Source organism: Carettochelys insculpta, chromosome 7 (assembly GCF_033958435.1).
Source record: "Carettochelys insculpta isolate YL-2023 chromosome 7, ASM3395843v1, whole genome shotgun sequence".
NCBI lineage: Eukaryota > Metazoa > Chordata > Testudines > Carettochelyidae > Carettochelys > Carettochelys insculpta.
Window position 1 is genome coordinate 52924386 of NC_134143.1, and position 23566 is coordinate 52947951.

The following is a 23566-nucleotide window of genomic DNA, read 5'->3' on the forward strand; positions in this document are numbered from 1 at the left end:
GGAGCTGCCCTGGCAGCAGGCTGACTGCTGTGTCTGCCAAGGAAGGAAAGGAAGAGACAGCTGGCACTACATGCCTCCATGCAACTCCAAATGGAATCCTTCCTGCTTAGGGCTTTGCTGAGTGTGTGTGGTGTTGGGAGGGGGGTGGGGGAGGAAAAAAGAAGGGGAGGGGGCAAGGGACCTTAGCCCCTGTCTTTTCCACACCCCAAATTCCTTATCTGACCACTAGAGCCTTCACCCCAGTCCTCTGCTCCAGCCCTTAGCCCCCCCATAGCCCAAATCCCTGATCCTCAACTCCACCCCCAAGCCCAAGTCCTCACTGTCCTCCACACCCTTAAAAGGCAGGTGTAGGGGGAGGTGGTACTTAAACCGGCTCTGGGCAACCACTAAAAATTATGCAAACCTGCCAGGTGGGCTACTAAGTAGTGATAAAACAGTGCAATAGAATTTATCCAGCAAAGGACCCAGCTGGCACTTATTCCCTGGAAAGATCAGAATGAGCCTTGATGACTTCAGAGAGAAATGTCAGACTGACTTCATTTGCCATCAAATCCCACAAAACTCAGTATGAATACTTCCCCCCAGCCTGGGTATTAGAAACAAACAACTGTGTGTGGTATTCCCTCTAATGAATTCATAAGGTGTTCAGATACCATGGAGATGAGCACAGCATAAGAGTTGAGTGAGTTAGGAAGATATCTATACTTACAATAGTACTTCGTAATCTCTAAGTTTAGTTACTGACATCTGTTGTGTGAATAGATTAAGAAAAAGAAACAGGTATAATGGATCTAGGAAGTCAAGCTCTTCCCTGATTTTCCTTTCCATATTGTAATAATCTGTACAACGGCCATGTGAGACATGGGGAAGTCTGAGAGTTTTTATAAAGTCCTCTTTGAAGAATTACACAACTATAAAGAAACAAATCTTTTCCAATGGGGTCAATAGGAATTTTGACCTTGACCTTGGGGACTATATGACCCTGTCACTCCTAGCAGCCTCGATGTACGTAGGATTTGGAGACACATGCATAGGTAGCACCTAAACTGAAGTGAAAAGCAAGTTTATGGAGACTTTTAAAATTCACTCCATCAGGCTGAAGTTATCACTACAGTTGTCTTTTAAATAAACCCTGCTTGTTATCCCTCACGCTTCACTGAACAAACCACCTCCCAGGAGCTGCACTGCACTCCCACTGCACCCCACAGGGGTCCACTGAGACCAGATTCATGAAATCCATTAGCAAGGCAATTAGATCAACATTATTTTGTATCCCTTCCTCTCTAATTTAAACAGAAGTAGTTTACTTGTGCTTCCTATTAACGTTCTTTTATGGGTGGATACACCTAAAACAATGACTTCCACTTGAATTTCAAGAAGGCACCTAAGCATACTCTGTTGTGCACTCAGAATGCATTCCCTGGCCTAAATTTGTCTGTCTCATTTAAGTTATGGGAGGTTGTGGAATATTCTCCAGCACTGGAAACTCTTAAGAGCAGGTGGGACAAACACCTGTCAGGGCAGGTCTACATGGTGCTTTGTCCTGCCACGAGTGCAGGGGACTGGACTTGGTGACCTCTTGAGGTTCCTTCTTGGACCTATAATTCTAACACCCTAGACCCTTTGGAACTGTATCCTGGTGGAGCAAGACCAGGAGAAAAGAATTGGGATAGCTGAGTTTTCACCCACACAGCATGAAATGAAGATATTCATTGTGAAGTTATTCTAGTTTAATTAAGGTAACAGTAAAAGCAGTCATGAGGGACCGCAGCATGTTTTCCTCTGTGACAAACTAAGGTTTTGATTTTGCAAGTTACTCCCAGGGCAGCTTCATGCTTTCATGCAGAACCCGAGAACCATCCTAAAAGCAGAGATCCACTTATGCAGAGTAACTTGCAGGATTTTTCCTCATGTTGATTCCTTTTCAGCTTGCGCAGGTAATATGCCTAGAGAGCGACTTCACCACAAAAGTGAATTTAAATCAGTGCACTGACTCCTGTTAAGCCAACTGAGAGAAGGTGACCACGTTGTACAACACATGAGCCAGAGAGTGACTGGATTAAAAGCAATAAGTTATAGCTCAAGCTGTTACATCCTCACTCAGGTTGGTGGAAGTTTCCTAACAGTGTGTGATGGAGGAGGTACCACCAGTACCTGAACTGTGGACCCCAACCACATGCTACCTGCTCCATCTGCATTACTAGCCTGAGCATCGGTAGAAGCTGAGCTTCAGATCTGCCTTGCCACCCAGCCCTGACAGGACAGCTATCTTGGACATAAAACAGCACTTAATTCAAACTAGAGATCTGCACCTGGGCAGGAACTGAGTTAAAGGCAAAACGTGCATCATAGCTCAAGTTAACAATGTAACAAAGATAAGCCCTAGAAGAGAATGAGCTGTAGTCTATGGCCCAGATGCTCAAATGGTAGTAAGGTGCCCACCTCCTGTTGATTTCAAAGAGAGTTAGGTAGCTTGCAGCTCATTGTACATTTGTAACAGAGTGACGGCCATGGCTTTATCCAAATGACATCTAGGTCATCATTTGAAAGCAATTACATTTCACCAGTGTTATGAAGAATCTATCACTGGTGGCAGCAAATAAGACGGAAAATACTTTAATGTGAGTTTCTGATTCAAGCCTGGGTTTTCAGGGTTGACAGAGAAGAGAAATCATTCTTTAACTTGCAAACAAAGCACCCTTGATGCAGAAATCATAGAGACACAAACACGTAGCCACACCATGCCGTCATTAGACTATTAAATCACATTTTTAGGCAGCCAGAAATGAGGATTAGGAAGAATGGAACATTCAGAAGCTTTAAGAATGGGATTTTTAGAAGACTTACATATTGGCCTTCTATCTGAGGTTTTGTGAATAACCTTGATTTTATCCATGAAAACTCAAGACCTAATAAATTTGTTAGTCCCCAAGGTGCCACCGGGCTGCTTTTTGTATGTGAAGCTACAGACTAACACATCTACCCCTCTAAGTTTTTCTGGGTAGACAGAGATTTTGGAAGTATAGAATCATGTACTAATAATCATAAAAATTAGATATTTACTAGAACTTATGTGGGGATCACAGTTTGTGCATTTAGCTTGCTTGCTGTTACTGTATGTTTGTTTTCAGCAGATAGAGTTTCTGTCTTTACTTTGAGCCCAGATATTAAGAAACTCCAAACCAGGTATTTGTACAAAATCCCTGAATAGAGTGACTGTTCTAAGTTAGTTAGTGCTGTGCTAGCAACTGAGTGCGGGTGTTTGGATTTTAACCCAATTAACAATTTGGAAGGACAGTAGACACCTGGTGGCTTTAGATTTGAGCAGACGTATGAAAGGGAGTAACAAGATCATTAAAATGTCTTCTGATGAGAGATGAAAACACTTCTGATTCAATCTTTGGGGTAAGATGCTTGTTCTGGTGTGATCTAGAGTTGATAGGAGCATGTCCTCTCAGAGGAAAAGGACTTTTAGTACCATTTGGCTGGAAAAAAGAGCATTGGCATTCAGGTGGGAGGGGCAGGAACAGAGAGAGAGTAACCTGTGAATTCTTAGTGTCTTACACTTACTTTCTAAGGCTTCTAGAAAGTTAGACACTTTCCCTGATTGTGACTAAGATCTCTGCAGTTTTCCTGGTGTTGGAAGCAAAAGTTTTTATTGTATTATCATTACAACCAGCAAGTGACTAATTGTGAAAAGAATATGGTCTAATCACAATAGCTACCTGTGCTAAGAAGCACAGTTAGATGCCCATGATGCTACTATATGTTTGATCTTCCCTTTCAGTTCTTGTTCCTTATTGTCAAACAAAAGTCATATTTAAGTTTCCAACGGTAAATATTGCCTTGTTAAAGGCTTCTGTTTTGTTTACCAGAGGGCATAGGTTCTTTGGAGTTGTCTGAGTGCCCTCTTCAGGGCACAACATGTTGTTTTCATGTCCACCCTGACCCCCCAAAAGGTTGGTGTTGTAAGAGTTTGAGCCTTGCAATATTTCATGTTTTTTCTTAAAGTCTTACTTCCTGTACTTGTGCTATTTGAGAATCATTTCTTATTTTAAATTTAAAATATGTTTTTAATGTCCCATCCTGATGGCTGTGGAGAAGAGCTTGAAAAAGTGCCCTGAGTGTGCTCACAAGACTCAAAGACTACAAAGGAAACCCAACCCCAACTATTTAAGATTTTTAATCCACTTAATCTGTGATTTTTCTGAATCATAACTTTTCAATGCTTGAGTGTGGCAATACTGTGAGTCGAATCTGCTCTGTGTAATATTTGCTTTTTGGCTCCAACGAGGGGAAAAAGTGATTAAGTTCCTCACAGAGAACTTTTTTTGGTTTGGGGGTTCCTGTTCTGGTTTCTGGGAATTAATCCTAGTTCTCTAGAGCCAGGATATGCTTACTTCTTACCATACTGAGTTTACCAAGCTAGTGGATTAACTAACAGACTACCTCTTCTCTAGCTGCCTGTACTAGTACTGAATTATGAAGTTGCCTTTAGCATAGCTAGCCTCAGTTGTCATTCTAAATCTCTGCCTTAACACAGAGCTATTGTGGCTAAAATGAATATACCAAAGGTCTGTTCTGTTCATACCTTACTTCTGGCAGAGGCTAATGTTTGGTGCTTCAGAGAAAGGGGAAAAAAACCAAACAAACCATAGTGTTCTGTTTATTCAGCAACTCTGTGCATGGTTGTAGGGAGAAATTCTGTTCTGAAACTTTTATGGGTAATCATCTTACAGCCCTAAAGTATGAGATCCAATGCTTATTTGCTTGGATAGCCACAGTTACTATAAATGATCTCAACCCCCTTATTTGGGTTTCTGAGCTGTGGCAGAACGGCCCTATGAAGGAAGAGGGATGCCAAAATATTGCATTTTAATATGCATAGCATGGCCAGGAGTTTATGGTCTTCTACATAGGGATCTACTTCATCAGGGTGTGCGGCCTTAGGTCCCTGTTCAGCATGTCTCATGGCCTGTGTCTGATCCACACAGGATAGACAGGTGATACTGCCTTGGGTTACAGTGCTTGCCTGCTTTACTCAAGTCGCAAAGGCTGATGCTTCTCTGGCTGTGTTGGTCCTTGGTTCAATCCCTGCTGTTGACCAAGGCAGGGGCTCTGATGTAAAAGAGCCACTTGTTTGCAGCAGTAATAAGTAGAACTAATACAGGTTGCATGTCCAAAAACTAGCATTCTCTCACCAGCAACAACCATGATCTGGCAGGACCACAGATGCTCCTGAACCAGAGAGCCCTGGAGCAGAAGGGCAGTCTTCTAGCTGCAAGGAAGTTGGCACCCTGAGGCCAGATCCCTGGTGCAACGCAGAGCAGCAAGGGGCCAGGGCCTTAGCCCTCCTGCACTGCACTGTGGGGCTGGAGATCCACAGGGGCCGGGGAGGAAGCCAGAGCCTGGCAGAGGCTGAAGTTGAGCCACAGAGGGACTGGAGACTGAAGCCATGGGATGCCAGTCAGACCTCATTGGCAGTCAGTGGGCAGAGCCTGATTACAGACCGAGGGAGTCCAGTCCAAGACTGGAACCCTGGGAGCATGGGACGAACTGGAGCACCAGGAACTTGGGGCCAGGGCTGGAGCCTTCCTACAGACCCAGGTAGCCCAGGACTGGGGCTGGAGCTCCGCTTGCAGCGTGGACTGGAGCCCCACTGCAGCCCTGGCTAGGGATGGAGCTCTGCATGTGGTGCATGCCAGACTCCTGCTTCTGGAGCCCCATGGAAGCAGTGGAGGGGCTGAGGCTGGAGCTCTGCAGAGCCAGGGCTGGAGCCCCTCAGCAGCATGGGGCCAGAGCCCTGTGGCAGCGTGGGCCAAAACAGCAGGTGGGCAAGGAGGTGAGGGGTGGGAACATGAAGCTCATGCTTGGTGGGGACGGGTACACTCTCTTGTTTGGAAGCAGTCAGGTCCTGACCATTTCTGACCAAGGAGGTGTGACTTGTACTAAGTTTTATTTTAGAGCTACCAGGAACCCTGCTTTTGTGTGTTTTGTTATTAGACCAGTTGCATATACATATGTTTGTTTTTGGAGGACAATATTACTATCAGTAATAACTTCACAGATCTGTTTTTTCTTTGCACTGAGCCTCCAGAGAAAGCTCAGCTTATAGCACAGAAGGACAGCTCAGTTCTAGGTACCACTAATCCCTCTGTAACTGAGTTGCTTCCCTCCCCAGGAAACCCTCCAAATTCCTCCTCATCTCCTGCTGTTCTTCAAATAAGCTCAGTACAGCTGAGTTGGTAAACAGCCCCTTTTCTGGGGTAAGTTTATCACAGAAGTCCTATTACCATAAACCAGAACCCCCCACCACAGTGTCAGCAGGACTCTCAACCCCATAATCTAACACCAACTATAACTCCAGTGCGCCTCACCACCAGGTCTCATCCTAGCTTCTTTAACTTGGTACTTTACCTGCCCTGTTTGACTTACCAGGCACGGTGCAAGCTCTTCTCTGGAGATAGCAGTGTGTTTACCAATCCATTGTTCCTCAGACGTCAGTTCTTTCTAGACATAGTGGCTACATCTACACTAGCACACTACATCAAAGTAGCCTATTTCGAAGTAAGAACATCAAAATAGGCTATTTCGACGCGTATCGTCTACACGTCCTCTGGGGCTGGTGCCATCGATGTTCAACGTCGAAGTAGCGATGGGGAACGTCAAAAGGAGCCGCCCCAGAAGGAAATGTGGAGCGTCCACACACACAAGCCCTCTCCATTGAAATAAGGGGCCAGCAAAGCCTGCAGACGGGGTCACAGGCTGGACTAGCCCTTCTGCGGCAAGAGCAAGTCACTCCCTTAAAGGGGCCCTCCCAGACACACATAGCCTGCACAGCATGAGGTCCACAGAGCTAACAACCGGTTGCAGACCCTGTGCACACAGCATGGACCCCCAGCAGCAGCAGCAGCAGCCAGAAGCTCTAGGCTAAGAGCTGCTGCACATGGCGACCATAGAGCCCTGCAGGGACTGGACAGAGCATCTCTCAACCCCTCAGCTGATGGCCACCATGGAGGACCCCGCTATTTCAATGTAGTGGGATGCGGATCATCTACACATGCCCTACTTTGATGTTGAACATCAAAGCAGGGCGCTATTCCCATCTCTGGATAGGAATAGTGATTTCGACGTCTCGCCACCTAACGTCAATTTCAATGTCGAGATAGCGCACGGCATGTGTAGACGCGACGCATGCTATTTCAACGTTGTGCCTGCTAGTTTGAAATAGCTGGCTAGTGTAGACGCAACCAGTTAGTTGTCTGATCTGGAGAATTTTGTAGGGATGCCTTGGCTTCCTATTGTCACCATCCTGAGCCGACTCCACTGCTCAGCTAGGGAATTCTCATTGCTCCCTCCTTCAGCTGTAATCCCTCCATGAAAATCCCAGTCCAGTTTTATCTTACAGTCTCCTTTAGACTCAGGACTCTAGGACAGTGGTTCCCAACCTATTGAGGAACACGGCACACTTCAGTGAGAGACAGTTCCATGGCACACCCACCTTTTACTTGCAGTGGGAGGGGAGGAGGCAGGAGCATTTAAATCATGTCTCAGCTCTCTCGGACTCCCATCTGCTCTCCCTCCCGCCTTGCCACAGGAGGGCAGGGGGCAGGCTCCCTGCCAGCTCTTTGGAGCTGGGAAGCCCATTTCAGTTGCCTCCTGGCCCAAATGGACTCCCTTGGGGTTGGCATTTCTCCCCATAAAGAGCTGCTGTGAGGGGAAATTGCCAAACCTCATGCCGGGTGGGACTCAAGCAGCCTTGCTGCTTGAGCCTCAGCTGGCACAGGGCCATCAATCCCCCACCTCCCCCACTGTGGCTCTACAAAGAGCAGTGGTGAGGGGAATTTGGCAGCACACTTGAACAATTCTCACAGCACATGGATTGAAAACCACTGCTTTAGCAGCTCTCCTGCTCAAAACTCTCTCTCTCTCTCTCTCTGGGTCCTGAATTCCATTCTTATTAGATGCTCTCATTTATAACTCCTGGGGCAGCCCCACCTTCCTCATTACACCAGACTTGGGTGCACCTGGACAGGGGAAAAATAAATCTGAGCCCAACATCATGTAAGACACCAGCTAGCCCATTCCAGTCCCATTTTAAGCACCCCACACAAAGCTGCAATTTCCTATCCCCCACCCAAAAATAGCTAGAATGGTCACAAAACAATTGTTTTTCTTGCACAACTTCACACAACCAAAGGTGCATTGTGACCAAAAAAAGACTTCAGAAACCTAAATAGCTATTGTTAGGAAAAAATATTTTCAAGTATTGCTAAAGGAGGTGAAAAATGAAATCGTGAATTCTGGCCTTATGAAACAATGGCCAATATATAAGAGAAATTCTTCAAAAGCAGTCTGTTTCTTGTTGAAAATGATAATAGCAGTTAGTAAGGTTGAACTGAGACTATATCCCTGATCATTGATGAGTCACACCAGGAAGTATGTAATTTGAGACAAACTGTTTGAGTTCTGTGAGGATGCAAGGTTCACGGTTCAGATTCTGATTTTAGTTATACTGGAATGAACCGTGCAGAAGGTATTTGTACTAGTCTAACTGAGTTCAGAATCTGTCCTAATGTTTCCACCAGAAAAGCTAGAAGATATTTTTCAGTTCCACTTTTGTCTTGTACTTCATAGCTTATTAGAACTTCAAATTCAAAATGATCTGTCAGATACAATGCTATAGTCATTCTTTCACCTGAGACAATCAACACTTAATAATCAGTTGCCTTATAAACTGGAAACGTAATTACTACCATTAAGCAACAATTTCCTACCACCTTATCTTTCTGTAACACAACACATATACTAAACTCCTTGTTAGACATAGAAATTAAGTAGAAAATATACTCTTTGAAGACACAGGGAGGTATTTTAGATCAACTTCTCTATCTTGTAATACTGTGTTTTGCTACCAGCCCCCTTCAAATAAATTCAGGGCAATATGTGCACAAAAGCAAAGCAAACACTTTTTCACGAGGCAGAACTGGATTTTTGAAGTCATAGACAACGGAAAATAAAATGCTATATCTAATAACGAAGACTAGAGAATAACAATGGATTTCTGTATATTCTTAAAGTAAAAATCTCATGTGATAGCCATTGGGAATGGGGAGGGATAGGAACCATCCTTAGGTGAAAACATCATTGATGTCAATAAAATAATGAGAAATCCTGTAGTACCGAAGACATCTTTGCCCATGAAAGCTTACACCCCAATATATCTGTTAGTCTATAAGGTGCCACAGGACTTCTCGTTGCTTTTGTGGATACAGACTAACACAGCTATCCTTCTGATATTGATGTCAAGGGGAGTTTTGTCTTCCTGCAGACCATAGACTGTGCTTGTTTACACCAGGTGTGGGATTTTAGCTTTTCTTCCTAAAGGCGGAAAGAAAATGAAATAATGACTATGCGAACATCTTCAGGGAAAGCACCAAAACATACTTTGCAGAGAACTCATGAACAGTAATGTGTAATTCAGTGATGGAAGAAATGCCTGTCATGAATTTTTAAAAAATTTTGAAGCAAGGCATTTCAAACCAAAAGAGCCAGATACACTGAACATGGTTCTGTAGAAGTGTGTAAGTTCAAGAACTAAAGAATTCTAGGCAAAGCGAGCATCTGATAATACTAAAGAATTAATCATCAACAGCTATGGTCAATTTTCTCCAGTGCACTGTATGGCTTCAATTTTCACTGTGCATACATTTCCTAAACTGCAGCCTTAAAACCTATACTTGCTCACCATCCTTTAATATAAGCAGCTAAGTAACAGAGAGGAAGCCGTGCTAGTCTATACACTATCAAAACAAAAAGCAGTCAAGTAGCACTTTAAAGACTAGCAAAATAGTTTATTAGGTGAGCTTTCGTGGGACAGACCCACTTCTTCAGACCATAGCCAGACCAGAACAGACTCAACCTTTATTGAGTTTGTTCTGGTCTGGCTATGGTCTGAAGAAGTGGGTCTGTCCCACGAAAGCTCACCTAATAAACTATTTTGCTAGGCTTTAAAGTGCTACTTGACTGCCTTTTGTTTTTATAAGCAGCTAAATGTTTATATTGAATCTAGCTGCATAAAAAATGCCTATTTGCAAGCAGAGGTGCTTTGGATGTATATTAACAACATTGTCCCACTAGAAAAGGTTTGGCCTTAGAAGCTATCTTACTCCTGGGAGTTTCCATGGTTGGATGTGACATTTCTACTTGCTCTGCACGGAGAGAGAAATCCTGGTTCGCTGAAGTCAGTGGACATTTTACCATTGGACTTCAGTGTGGCCAGGAACTTGCACAGTCTCTTGTTGCCACAGAATAGTTTTTTTTCTATATTTAAGCCTTGAGTCATTGACTAATATGTAAATTAGCGAAGCTCCCCAAGTAGCAAAGCTACTTCAGCTGCCAACATATTATCTCAATTTGATGGGCCAAATTTTACATCTTCAGATATGTGTCCAACTTCCACAGTTGGTAATGGATTTGCAGACAGAGTGTAACCCATAGAGCTGTATGTCAGGAGAGACCAGGAACAACTGTGCCACAGGAGACTTCAGAGTCTGTTTCTCAAAGTTAACAGGTCAGTACCATGTTACATTGTTTGTAGAGCCACATTTAAACTTTTCAAATGATTCAGTCTAGAGAGGACCATTGGATGATCTGGCCTGCCTTTCTATATAACACCCCTGTATTGAAGCCAATAACTTGTCTTCTCCATTTAAAGGGAGTGTCTGAACTGCACTTTATTCATATCTTCTTTGCTCGCACATAGGAGGAGAATGCAATCAGTTATTCTAGAACAGGGGTGTGCAAAGTGGAGGGCAGGTCCCCTTGGAGGGTGTGAAATTCATAAGAGGGGGTGCAGCACAACTGGCATCTGAGTCTCAGACTTCTCCATCTCATTACAAATGTTGAAATATGTTACTGTTTTTATGTTTGTATGTTCAAATTTATATACTGATTAATAAAGTTTTTGTATTCTACACGCTTATTTTCTTGCATGTGCCAAAAGGGATTTTTTTCATAAGAACATAACTGAAATTTCCATCAGTTTGGATTGTGTTAGACAAGTTAGGGGAGCCCTATTAATTGCAGGGATGAAAAGTGGGGACCAGCCTAAAAAGTTTGCTCACCCCTGTTTTAGAACTGCTAGCCACTTTTCCTACAGTATCAAAAGACTAGCTTGAAGGCTGGATATCAATCAGTTGGGAATAGATTCACTTTTTTGTTGTTGGCTTTTTTATTTATTTTTCTGTCTATTTTAAGCTTATATTTTAAAAAATAACCCATATATTTGGAGGATCTATTTTTCTTCATGTGGTCTTGCTTTTAATCTGCTATAAATATTCCCTTGACTAACAACATTTTAAAAAGGCCTTGATTGTCAAATATATTCAGAAGGAATATGCATTAAAATGATGGTAAAATCTGCAAACCAAAAAGAATAAATATAAAAGTGAATACTGATGAAGTGCAACTGTTGACAGAGGAGCTCAGTCATCAGAGCGAGCAGATTAATCTGCACATAATGAGGACTATGTTCAATGTGCCTGGGGAAGAAAACTTCCATTAACAACAAGGGAAACATTGTTGGGAAAATACCAAAAACCATCTCCCCTTGAGATATTTGATCAAATCACACTGGAAAATCTAAAGGAGAACTATGAATCCTGGAAAACAATTTTGTTTTCAGCCTAAAGAAGATCTGAGTTAGATACAAGCTAAGCATTTCTTCTGATTACTTTCTTAATGGGGGAAAAATATACGGAAAGTTCCTGGTTGGTTCACCTGTCAGAGTGACCTCTCCAGAAACTCATATGCATTTTCAACCTCTCTATCTATGGTTTGAAATATGAATTAAAAAGAGAAAAAGAACTGGCGGAGAGGGGAATCTGGGTGCGGGGAGGAGGAAGAAAGTATAATTTCTTTTTAGTATTTTGTTTCTGATGCTAGCCTTTGATCTCTGCGGCAGTGGAGTTCAGACAATCTGTAGAAATATTGCTAAATCAAATTACTTTGTTATATTTTACTATAGTCTTTTATCAGCAGATGACTATTTATTTATTTTTTTAGTTTTGTTCTTGATCTTTATCAGAGATTTCTGCTTTCTCCTTGATGTCTTCTTGTTTGACATTTGGGTCTGGTTTCCCATTTAATTATCTGGCTCTCTAATGTTATTTTAGTTTAAAAGTCCACTGCAGTATCTTACTCCTTCTGTTTCTCAAGTCATTGCTGTGTTCCAGCTGATTCACCAGAAAATGACTGGGGTAGCTTCTCCTGAGGACTGACTGCACCATAGTCTCTTTAATCAGTAAATATGAATCGAAAAGGCTCAAATTCTGTGGTTCTTAACAGATCAAAGTTCCCATTTACTGCAATGTGAGTTTTGTTTGATTTAAGGATGGCAGAAGTTGCCTCATCTAGCACAAACTTGTCTTTCAAGTATGTTACTAATGTAGTAGAATATACATTAATATAAAATGTTCCACCACTTACTGTAGATTCAGTTCTACACAGAAAGCTACAATGTAAAAGCGATATGGCTGATATAAAATCAGGAAATACAAAATTTCTCACTACGAGTTGTGTATGGTGTTGCCTTTAATGCCTTACTACAAAAAAGGTAACCCTGAGTCTTTTGTGTTTTTTTTTTTTTGTTTGTTTGTTTCTTTGAAGAATTTATAATTGTGAATGTCATGGTTCATATATTTTTGCTGATTTATCAATGCATCTAAACATTTGTTATGTTAATTATTTGTTTTCTGTCTGAACACATCAGTATAAATTGTGTGTATAATAGTAACAGAGAAGTAGCCATGTTAAATCTGTATTCTAACAAAAAAAAACAGCAGTCACATAGCACTTTAAAGGCTAACAAAATGACTTATTAGGAGATGAGCTTTCGAGGAACAGAAGTGGGTTTGTCCCACAAAAGCTCATCACCTAAGAAATCATTTTGTTAGTCTTTAAAGTGCTATATGACTGCTGTTTTGTTCTGTGCGTATAATGCATATAATGTCAAATAATCTGATACATCATGTAGCTTTATCTCCTTTCTAAATCAAGTTAATCTGCTGCTTCTTCAGGTCTCTACATGGTTCCTCTCACCTTAGTCTGAGTGTCTCACAGATATTAATGGATTTTTCCATACAATATGCTCCTGAGCTAGAGAAATCTTCATCCTCATTTTACCAGAGGGTATACAAAGTCACGAAAGAGAGAGAGAGTTTTTTTTTTTTTTTTTGTTTTTTTTTTTTGTCAGAAAATCTCTTCTCTGTTGACAGATGTCTCTAATGTAGCCGTAGCCTAATGGTAACCTATTTTTCCTCAGATAAAGATTGCTCTTGGTCCAGAAAAAAGGTCTTGTGTTTTTCCGTTAAACTGATCAGGTGCTAATTTGGGTGACCCATTTTTAATTTAGGGGGGGAAGTTGGTCAGTAGTTTGAATTAATATACATATTTTAGCTAGTACATACTGAAATCTTATCCATCTCTTTTTGAAACTTCTTTACATTGTATTTTACAGTTTTTTGCGTGTTAACTCCAAATCAGATTTTGTGCCAAGATCTTTTTCTTTATTGAATTTATCTTTCTGAGGAAATAAGAGGGAATTTAGATGTTCTGGTATGTGCTGTTTGAATTAACTAATGTCAATAATATACAAAAAAATTGTCAGCACTTTGAGGGATTGTGCAAATCCCTCTAGATACCAGAATCCATTTATATGCACAAGGACTTGTCTCAAAGCATGCGCATATGTTTCAGTAAAGCATATCCATCTGATATGATATCTCAGTGTAGTTCCTTTAAGTGGTGGAATGCCAGGTGCATCAAAGAGATGTTAGATGCAAGTCAACTTTTATTTTAAGCAGACTGTCCTTTATCTGAATGTGTAATTGCTGAAATAAATGCAGATCGCTGCTTCTGTATGTGATGATCCAGATAAAAGATATGTTTGCATGTGAAACTAAAATGGTGTAAGTCAGCACATTTTTTAAAAAAAAAAAAAGCACAAGGGATGAGAGAAAATTTCTTCTTTCTAAAACTCAGAAATGACTAAAGAGGAATACTGCTAATTTTCTAAAAAGTTCACTTCTTGGTTGAGGGGACACTGAGCAGAGTTTTCCCATGAAAGTTTCAAGAACCTGTAAATAGAATATTAGCTTTAAATTGCCTTTTCATTCCTAAAAGCACATAGCTAAGAGCTTGTAGAACACTAATTTTAAAAAGGTGCATATAAAGCGGTGAGAACAGATTGAGTTCAAGGCAATATTATGGCACAAATATACCTAAAGTCCTATGAGTGAAATAGCCTAATTCCAGTGCTAATAATCTCCTATTCATAGCATCAGTGGATAGGGGAAGAGATTGGCTGTGTGGACACTTCATTTTGGCTGTGTTAGTTATTTGCTGTGATGATGGTCAGCCTCTGTGGGCCATAGTTTGCCCATCTACTTTTGTAAAGTGTGTGGATATTTATAAATTATTTTTATATAAGTACCATTATTAAAAATACAATTTGAGACAGATCCACTTCCATAGTAATAAATCGGGGTAGCCAATAAGCGGCCCATGATCCAGATGCGGATCACCAGGGTTAGCCCCTTGTGAGCTGCTGGCACTTTATTGACCTGTGTGTCCACAGGTACAGCCCCTGGCAGCTCCTGTTGGCTGTACTTTGCTGTTCCCAGCCAATGGGAGCTGCAGGGGACAATGTCCAGGCCATTTCCTGCAGCTTCCAGTGGCTGGGAATGGTGATCTGTGGCCAACAGGAGCTGCCAGCAGCCATCTGGGACTAACCCTAGCAAACCACCTCCAGCTTATGGGCTGCTTATTTGCTCACCCCTGTGGGGATCAAGGGAGAGCATGGAAGTTGAAGCAAAGTGTTCTATTACTGTGTTGTGCTGCTTTTGTCAGCTCCAGGGGAGACAGGTCCTGCTGGATTAGGGCTCTGGCTGCATAAACGTTTGTCTCCATATCTCCCATTTCTGCAAATTCCCCTGATAGCTCACACTATGAAAATATGCTGCAACAAGTTCTGGCTTTTTTTTTTTTTTTTTAAGCAATTGCTAAGCTTTTCTCAAGTATTCAAAATAGTTCAGCTATATGTGGGCATTTACTGAGGTCCATAAACTGGACACAGACTTTTACAACTATGGTCTTAGCTCCCAAGAAAAATTTTAATAACAAAGGGGTCGAAGGCTGCATGTTGATATACACACACAAAAGAGGCCCTTTGTATAGATCTGCGCTCTCTCTCCTTCTGCAGCAGAGTCCCCCTGTGATCTTTTACTCCCTCCATATTCTTTTAGGTTCTTCAATTCAAGGATCCAAGTGGGTGGAGCTCTCTGGTGTCTAGAATGAGGGAAGGAGAGAGGGGCAGGAGGAGTACACTTGTCTTCTGCTTTGGCCTCTGCTTTGAGGCTCGTATGCAGAAAACAGGGTAGGAAGTAACAGAATTCGGTAATGCCTGTTAGCGCACTTGCCACAAGGGCAGAAGGCCACCAGTGCAACATATGAGCCTAAAAGATGGCTCCTGACTCAGTGAAGAAAGTGTGCTATCCCCACAGACCTTTGAAAGTGGGCTGGGCTCAAACCATAGTTCTGTAACACTTTTACACAGTACAAGGAGCATCTCTGCTGTTCTTACCCGTCCAGTTGTTTTTATCCACATAGGGCCCAAATCAGGCAAAATTCCGTTTGTCCAGTAGTGTTACAAACTCCACTGATTCCAGATGGCCCCACCTACCAGCCCCATGAGCCTGGCTGGGTTCAACAAACACTCAGTAAGTGTCTGTGCTCCGTGGTTGGACAGAAAGGCCAACTGCTCTCCATTTAAGTTTGGTACCGACAGCAGTGCCCTTGCTTCTTAGTGTGGTCTGTGGCTGCAGGTACAGGGGAGTTGCTTCCTGTACTGGCGTTTGTTCCAAACTCTGCCTGCTCCTGTTTTAACCCTGGTTCCAGCTTCCTCAGAAATCCTAGTCCTGACTACTTGCTTGTCTCCTCTGACTTTGGTTGTGCTCCCACCACTAGGAAAGGCTCCTGTTTACTGCCAATGTGTTTTACAAACTATGAGGGCAGGTTGTGGTGTGCTGCTGCAAATTAGTGATTTTATACAGAGTCTTTACTATCAGCGGGAGACTGCTTAATGGGGGAGAAATTTTTCCAAATGTAATGGGTAATGGCCTAGAGTAGCTTCACCTGAGAAGAGAAGAGAATCTTGCTTATAGTGAGTCATGGGACTGAAACCAGACACTCCTCTAAAATGCAGTGTTGGGAGGCTTTTATGCTGACTAGATGGGGATGGGATAAGATGGTTTGTGGTAACTGTGTCCTCAGTGTAATTATAATCCAGCTGTAATTTCTTCACATGCACAAAATCATGAATTCTTAAGGAATGTCACCAGTGGCACACTGATGAAGGAAATAGCCTCATGAGACCTCATGATGCAAGATACTTTAACCACAAGACACTCAAGTTAAGGAGCTGATTTCTCTGTGTCCTTCAAGGCACATTCTGTCCCTCCCTCTTCCCTTGTCTCCAAAACCCTCTTCTGGCTCCTTTGTTCAGAGTCCTGGGACGGGAGGAAGGAGGAGGAATGCAGTAGTTTAGAACTAAGTGGTTTTGCGCCTGTTCTACTTCCCCAGATCCTATACTCTTTGGACTCCTGTAAATGAGGCCAGGGAGCATGCCTTACAGTGGAAGTTCAAGCTCATGGTTCCATGCTATAACATATCTCGGCTCACCACTTGCTGCCTCTTCATTCTGTTCTGACACAGATACGGACATTAGGTCTCACTTCCAGGTCTCTCTGTGGCCCACATTTTCCTTCACAGAGCCAAAGTTGTTTCACTGTAAACTGAGCACCTTGTGTTCCCAGAGGGTGTATGTATTTGATCCTGAGCATGGAGTTTCTTAAAAAATGGTATTTAATATCTTTCAGAATTTCCTTTTAATGTTACTAGAGGAAATAAAATTGCTATAGCATTAGGAACTTTGTAAAACCTGGCAGAGCAGTCAGCTACGTAATAATGGACAGAAGACAAAGGAACTTAATCTGTGACATACAGGACAGGGATTATGAGGGGAGAAGCATAATGTAGTTATAATGAGAAACTGCAAGATTGATGTGAAAAAGATGGGACAGGCAGCAGAGTATAAATAGTAGCTGTAGCTTATTTGTAACTTTCATTTTTAGGCGGGGATGATTGACACATGGATGGGCAGGATGAAGGTAACCTCCCTGATCTTTAACTTGCAGGTCACATGCAGAAAACTTTGAGAAAATACTCCAACATGTAGATGTCAAATTGAGTGACAGCCGCGTGTGAGGTGAATTGCGTTCGCTGGCTTTTTTATATGCATCACTTCACAGAAATGATGGCTGCCATTTGAACAAAACGACATCCTTCCCGACCGGGGTCAAGAAACTGACAGTGCCCACCCATTAATAGAAAACACTGTCATTTAAAATAAAATGCTGTGTAGAAAACTTCAAAAATCTATTAGCCAGCACACAGGATAGTATCAGTTTATGCACACGAATTACCATATACCATTCCAGTGATAATGTACAGCACAGTGTGTGGTACAATTTTCATCTGTAACAGTATATATAGAATGCCATATGGCTGACAGCATGTACTACACATGTCAGGCTGTTCTATTTTCTAGCGATCTACATCTTATTTGCTTCTGTCTAATTATCTTATTCTGCTGGAAGGGAGGAAGAGAAAGCAAGGAAAGCCAATAAGAATTTAAAGATCAAAGACAACTAGTTGCATGAATGAATTAATTCCAGTTTTAATGTGTTTCATAATCTTTTTTTTTTAAAAAGAGGCAAACTTAAATTACTGTAAATGCCTCTTTCTGAGATAGCTCAATAATACTGTGCTTTTTGTTGTCCACTTACGCTTCATTCCCAACCTCACTTTTTTAATAGTTAGAAAAGTACCCATAATACAGAATATTCTTTAGTCACAGTTAAATTGTGGTATCTGTAATGATTTTTCTTCTCCCCGAAAAGAAGAAAAATTGCCCTACAAGGTGCAATATAAAACATGGCCTGAAAATCTGAGAGTCCTGCAACTCATTGGGTTGATACTAGTTTTTGAACCCTGAATCCAAACTTAAGTGAGGGATATTTAGTGTCTATACAGACCAAAATATCTATGATCTATCCTGGTTCAGATCTCTGCTAGTTCTGACTTGAGCAGTCAGTCCCACTCTACTGTTTGAGCAGGGGTAATTTGCCTGAGTTCTCTCCTTGTCATGACAGCATTGGGCAGAGCTAGGACCACGTGCTCTGCTATGAAGAAGTCTGTCCTCTTCTAAAGAGTGGAAGAAAATAGTTCCCATGTCTTCTCCAGACACAGACTCCAGACTCCATGGCCACTTCTACACAGGCACCTCCCTTTCAGAAGGGGCATGGTAATGAGGGAGTTTGGAAGATGCTAATGAGGTGCTGACATGAATTTGCAGTGTCTCATTAGCATAATGGCAGCCACGTACAATTTGAAAGTGTCACTTTTGGTACACCCGCTGCCTGTGTAGATGGGGGGGTCTTTTGAAAGGACCCTTGGGACTTCAAAAGCCACTTCTTCCTATCTGGTTTTAGGAAGAAGGGGCTTTCAAAGTCCAGGAGTCCTTTCGAAAGGCCCCTGTCTACATGAGTTGCAAGCATGCCGAAAGCGGCACTTTTGAATCAAGCATAGCTGCCATTATGTTAATGAGGTGCTGCCTATTCATGGCACTGCCTCATCAGCATCTTCCAGACTCCCTCATTACCATGTCCCTTCTGAAAGGGAGAGGCCAGTGTAGAAGTGGCCCACCAGATGGAAGAAGCTAAGGAAACCCTAGTATGAGGAGGAGAATGACTCCACCATCCACTTCAGAAGATGCTGGGGTAAAACAAGCCATTTGCCTCCACACTAGTTCTGTGAAGTTTGCAGTGAGGTAGAACCAAAACCTGTTAGGAGAGCCAGGGCTGGTGTCAGAGCTTGTTGGAGGAGTTAGACTGTAAGAAGAGACAGTTGCAGGGTTTGTATGGTAGCTACCATAGCTGTTGATATTCTACAGGTAAATGTCCAGGCATTTTGGGTACACAGAATGCTTGATGTTCTCCTATTGTTAGGAGTGGTTTTCCTCATTTAAAAATCTCCCAGAAAAATTACTGCTGGGTTTTGCATGTTTTTTTAAATCATCGTGATTAACCATTCCTTTCTATAATCCTCGAAGGACAAGTATTACTTATTAGGCATCCAGGGATGGAAGGAGGAAGAGGGAATGGGCTTATAAGTGACATGTGAACAGTATCCTATCCAACAGGGCTGAAAGCCACTGCGAGGGTTGGGGTAAGGTGGGGGGTGGTGGTGCACTGGCTCCATGCACCTGAAAGGGGCAGGGCCTCAGACTGAAGGGCCAGGCAAGGGCAGCCAACTCCCCCAGCCCTCAGAAGCCACATGGAGCGATGCTTTCATAGCATTTCAAAGGGATCTAGAGCTCCTGGCCACTGACACTCTTGCTACTGTGGCAATGACAGCGGCCAGGAGTTCTGGGCCCGTTTGAAATGCCAGGCCCCTGTGGAGCTGTTCCACCGCCATTGGTGGGCCTGAATCAACCAAGTAGTAAGCAGTTACAGGTTGTGCTGCATGAGCCTTGAGAATATGACAGGTCTGCTTAGCAGCTGGGATGTTGTCTGTCACAAATAGCAGCAGCTATATTCTTCAGGTTTTGCATTCATATAGAGCTACAAAATGAAACAATTCCGTAGGTAAAAATGATTATTTAGGCCAATGAGCTTAAAACAGCAACACTTTTGGATCATTAATTCTTGCTAGCTTCTGTTTTTGAAAAGAAACTTGGCACCTTAGTGAAAAGTCAATGCAGTTTTGAAACGTTATCAGAGTGATCAGGAAAAGCAAATGCACACAAATAATTGGCTTCATATACTAGTTTTTGAGTGACAGATGCCCAATAATACTCGTTAGAATTAGTCTGTGAGTTTAATATAGTCATGCTTTATGTGTAAATAATGAGCTCCATTTTTCAGTGTGGTGTACTCTTTCAAGCAGGGAAATGTCATAAAATCCATTAATCTGATATTTAGTGCTACCTTGCTAAGACACCGCAGATGTGCGTGACGCTTGGACTATTCCACAAGGGAGTATAAGTTAGGCAATTGTCCTCGCTGCTTACAAAGGCAAAATCATTTTTATGGTGGATAGCTCACTGAAAATTCAAAAGGCAGCCAAAATTAACTGCACTCTGCTCTGCAGTATGAAAACAAGTTGTTATATTTTCTCCTAAACTCAGTTAAATGTGACTATCCATTTAGGATAAGAACTGCTGGCAATATTTTCTAAAAAGATTATTTTCTAACAGTTTTTTTCTTATTCAGTGACTTATTGCTTGATACCATGACATTTTCCTTAGTGCTTAGTAGAAATGGCATTAACTCTGAACGTGACTGCCACTGTGATTTTTGTCCTCCATAATGTTTGTTCTTATTTCAGTTGTCTTGAGCTTTGTGTCAACTCCAAGTAAATGACAACTCATTAATTCACATTTCTCTTATGTGGAAGAAGTATATTCCACACCTTGTTTTGATGTGAAATCTGTTTCGATAAAGGGTACATAAACTCTCTTTCCCAGCCCTCTGGTGAAGAGATTGAAACTTACAGCTGCTGAAAGGTGATCCAGTGTACAGCAAGGCAGAAGTAAAAGTGTCTAATGTGGCCAGTGTGAATACTTACAGCTTTGGCAGTTGGTTGTAGTAACTCTATAAAAACACTTTGATTTTTGTTGTGAAAACAACACAAGTTATATATGATTTCTTCTGCCCAATTATGCCAAGTTTGAATCAGGATTGTGCTGTTTCTTCCCCAGCTATGGCATAAGGTCTGACAGAAGGGGCCAGAGCAGATCCGCCCTTATGTGACCCTTACAGAGACTCCTACAATGTGAGGATGAGTTCAGATGGGCTGGAGGTGGGGTGAAGAGCCTGTGGTGAGTGTGAGGAGGCATATAGTTCAGACAGTTTTGCATGCTAGCTATTCCCTGACTGACCAAACCCTTGAAGGGCAGAATACCACTAAGGACAGCCCTGAGGGACCTGCACTAGGGCCTTGCTGGCCTGTTGCCTTCAGAACTGAGAAGGAATGAAGTTTCTCCCCTCATTCCCTGTGCTTGTTGTAGCCTGGGTACCTAGGTGCACTCACCTCTCATCTTTTTTTCCCCCCAAAACAAAATTCAATTACGAAGGTCAAAATGTTGAAAATTCCAGAAGCTGGATGGGTTATTAAGTAGCTTATTAAAATTGGGTAGCATATTATATTTACAAACAACTTGTTAACACAGTGGGTTAAATCCTGCCCTCCTTAATCACGCCAGCTTCACTGAAGTCTGGCCTACATCAACAGACACTCTATAGCAATGCAGTATAAAGATATTTCACCATACTTGCCAAAATACAGAAGAAATCTTCCTATGCTACATCGGTATGATCCACAGTAACTCCAGTGACTTGAGTGGCATTACTCTGGTTTTACAATAAAGTAACAGAGCAGTATAGCGCCCAAGTACTTAAAGCCTACCAGAATTTTGAGGATCATCAGTATTCTGGATTTGAAAAACTGTTCGCAGCCAAATCATACCGTTTACCACTAGTGGTTACAACACAGACGCTGACTTTCATCTCAGTGATCTGCCCTGCAAAATATATAATCTCATTTTCTTTTCAAATAACATTTGCTTATGCACATGCGTTTGTAATTATAAATGAAATGTTGCCTACCTAAATGTTTCAGCTGGCTAAATTTGTTCTTCCAAGCTTCGCTGGGGTTACCAGCTACTGTTAAACAGTTGCTGCATTTGTCTGCCTCAGTCAGGTTTTGGTCTCTGACTTTGGTTCCTAGTCACTATTGCTATACAAATATTTGGCAATAATTATTTCAGTGACGTATCCTATGTTGGTCTGTTTTTGTGAAATACTCTGGTATCTTTTTAGGATGAAGGATGTTAAGTAATTCTAAGATATATGCGATGAATATAAATGATTCATTGATTTAAAATAGCATGAAAGGTTAGGTTTGCCTGTTTATTGAATACTGTCAAAGCTATGAGAGCCCTCTTCACTTCTCCCTCCAACAAGAAAAGAGATTTCTTCCTCCTCTCTTTTGTTGTGACCTTGGTAGCTAGGCTTTTTCTTCTTGCTCATGCCAAACCTGAATTTTCACGTGTGAACTTGTTGGCTGCCGCTTCAGAGGTGGCTGAGTGATCTTTATCAAGTTCTTATTTCTGCACTCAATGGTCAATATTTTTTCTCAGGTTTATGTTCATATGTTAACAGACATCTCTTCCCTGTGACAGACATGAGAGTTTACCACTTCTTAAGCCCTTTCCAAGAGATGTTCACGTATTGGGACCTGCAATACTTGTGTTCTTCCTCTTGCAGGATTGTCATGGTATTTGAATTTGTCCCGGGAGCTACAAACTGCCACTGGACTGCCTATGGTACTAGAAGTACACACTGTATATATGCATCTGGCCAGCCAGCAGGGGGAGAGTACTCTCAGAAGGCTTACAAGAAACCTCCAGTAAAAGTTTTCTGACATGGAGATGTGCTCACTTATTTTTCCATTCCTTTCCAATGCTGTGTGTTTTTTCTCTATTACATGCAAATGGTGTCATCAAGTGTAAAGAGGCATATTATGTCAATGTGTCACTGCTGGCAAAGAAAGACTTTCTGAAGGGAAAAAGACACCTGTGGTGGTACAAAAGATGCCAATGTAAAGTCATCATTACCTGGCACGCCCGCCCTTGGTAGTGACCAGCTTGTGAATGAGTAACATGTCATCCTAACAGATGTATTTGAGAACAGCCAGCCAAGATATATGCGTTAGTGTTTTATTAAGCAAGTGATTCCCCATGGTGTATGTTGGAATATCAACAAAACAAAGCAGCAGAAATGTAGCACTTTGAAGACTAACCCAATGATTTATTTGGTGATGGGTCTGTCCCACGAAAGCTCATCACCGAATAAATCATTTTGTTAGTCTTTAAAGTGCTACATTTCTGCTGTGTTGTTTTTGTTGGAGTACAGACTAACACAGCTACCTCTCTGTTGGAATATCAATCAATCCTAATCTCAGAAGCCTATGCTTAGGTGAATATGCCCCTGTAAATCCAGCTCTGGCCTCGTTTTCTTCTCAAGGATAAATAGCACTGGGTTACACAAAGCTAATGCAGATGAAGTGTCTGAGTCCTGATTGCTTTGCCTTATCACTAAAGCTGCAAAACATTTTATTCATTTTCTTCTTGGGCAATCAAATTCAGAAACACTGGGACATGCCTTCTATGGGACTTCATAGCTAATTTTTCTTTCCCCTCAGTCCCTTCTGCCATTATCTGCATTCAGTGTGCTTAGCATTCATCACAACTTACAAATTCAGGAGCTATAATAGGGGACAATTCAGCTTTTTGAATTACTTCATCATCTGGTTTGGATCTGTACCATATGCTAAATAATGCTGTTATGTTTGGCTTTGATTTTATTGCCATACAGTCTTGTAA